The sequence below is a fragment of the Pteropus alecto genome, unplaced genomic scaffold (assembly GCF_000325575.1).
Source record: "Pteropus alecto unplaced genomic scaffold, ASM32557v1 scaffold72, whole genome shotgun sequence".
NCBI lineage: Eukaryota > Metazoa > Chordata > Mammalia > Chiroptera > Pteropodidae > Pteropus > Pteropus alecto.
Window position 1 is genome coordinate 506,913 of NW_006436811.1, and position 1,784 is coordinate 508,696.

General features: G+C 42.8%; 1 pseudogene; it reads right to left on the reverse strand.

Moving 5' to 3' along the window:
- Positions 1–1,437, reverse strand: LOC112481385 (annotated as a pseudogene).
- Between the last annotated feature and the right edge of the window lie 347 nt (positions 1,438–1,784).

Here is a 1,784-nt window from a genome sequence, read left to right on the forward strand (position 1 = left end):
TTAGGTGCCATCACTACCGACCTTCTTGAACTGACCACACATACTGGTGGAGTCGCCATGTCCTTGCCCACTACTGGTCGTGTGGGTACTGGCTCCTGTCTGAACAGTCTGTGCCCCTGCCAAACAGGTGCTGGGATGGTGGTCATACCTTGCCAATGAGTGGTGCCGTCTGCATTAACGGGCTGGAAAAGATGGTCTGTCCTTCAGTAGTCTGTGCTACTGGCTGCCCCTGGACAGAGCTCTTCTGCTGTGTTTGTGTTTGGCTGGCAGTGACAGCTGTCTGCAGCTGCTGAATCTGCTGAGCCTGGTCCTGTTGGCCCTGCATCTGTAAATTCTGTTTTCCTTTCCCCACCCAGATTTGGATCTAGCTCTACAGATCTAACTATATCTGCTATGTCCCAGATACAGAGACTTGCCTGGTGATCTGACCTTGTCCGTAAGGGACAGTTTAGGAGATGATAAATTGGCCAGTCAAAGTAATTAACAGGCCAGTGATTAACACTAACTTGTACCACTAATGGAGGCCCCTGGACATGCTGTTGAATCTAACAATCTGCTCTGTTGAAATATTGTTGTTTGTTACATTCTACTCCAAGGCCCAACCAAGTTAGAATCCCATTCACAGATGCCTTCATTCTAGAGATCCTAGAAGACTATGAAGTGCACTCCAGGGTGTGGGGGAATTTGTGGCAGGTGAGACTACTCTGGGCCTGGGGACTGAAAATCTGGACCTAAGGGTGAAAGAAAAGGGTACAACTCCACCTAGCAGAAGCATTCTCCAAGGGTCAAGAGCACCAATGTACCTATTCAAGTGGTGACTTTCCTGCATGGGACTGGCCTCTGTAGGCTTTGGACTAGAGATATTGTCAGGCCCTGGGCTAGGTCCACCAGCTTCTCTACTCAGCTAGTAGACTCAGCTCAACTCTACATATACATGAACATGCACAGAGAACTATATTGCTTTCTAATGGAAATACAGGGATACAGGTAAGAATTAGGCACAAAACCCATTCATAATGCATAGGAAAAATGATGAAAGCATGGAAAACTGTGACAAGACAAACTGAGTTATAAAAAAGAGGTAGAATGAAAGTTCTAGAGATATTAGCAGACTTGAAAACCTTGTATAAAAATAAGAGGGCAGAGGACAGAGATATTTGAGCATGATCTTTAATGTGAAAAAGATTTTGACAAGAAAAGTGGGGGATTTATGGGAAACACGGTGTCTTTCAAAAGGTCAAGAACAGTCCAATTTGACAATAGCATAAGTTACTTACAAAGGAGTTGAAATCATCTAAATTTTATTACTGTATTATTCCTCAGGTTTTTTTCTTTCTTTCTCCCTCTCTGCATGTTGTATTTGTCTAGAATTGGCATCTCAGTGCAACCTTGTAAGTCACCATTTCTGGCCTTAAACTTCTTACTTTGCACACTCATCTTTAGAGCTGACATTCACAGCAGGCTTCATGAAAAACATAAAGGTTGATAACTCCCCTCCTAAACCAGTCTAAACTCCAGACCATTTTACCAAATGCCTCCTAGATATCTCCCAATGAATGCCCCATAATAATTCTAAAAGCATTATATCCATCATTTCCTCACAAATCTATGTTGCCCTGAGCTCTCTAACTTAATCTATAGCAATAAAATGCTTGAGAGAAACAATAAGGAGGAATCCCTAGGCAACAATAATAATCATATGATGTCACATCCCTAGACAATTTAGAATATCCCTCAGAAATTTTCCACACAGAGGAAATGAGAGTGAGTGATGATAGCAATCC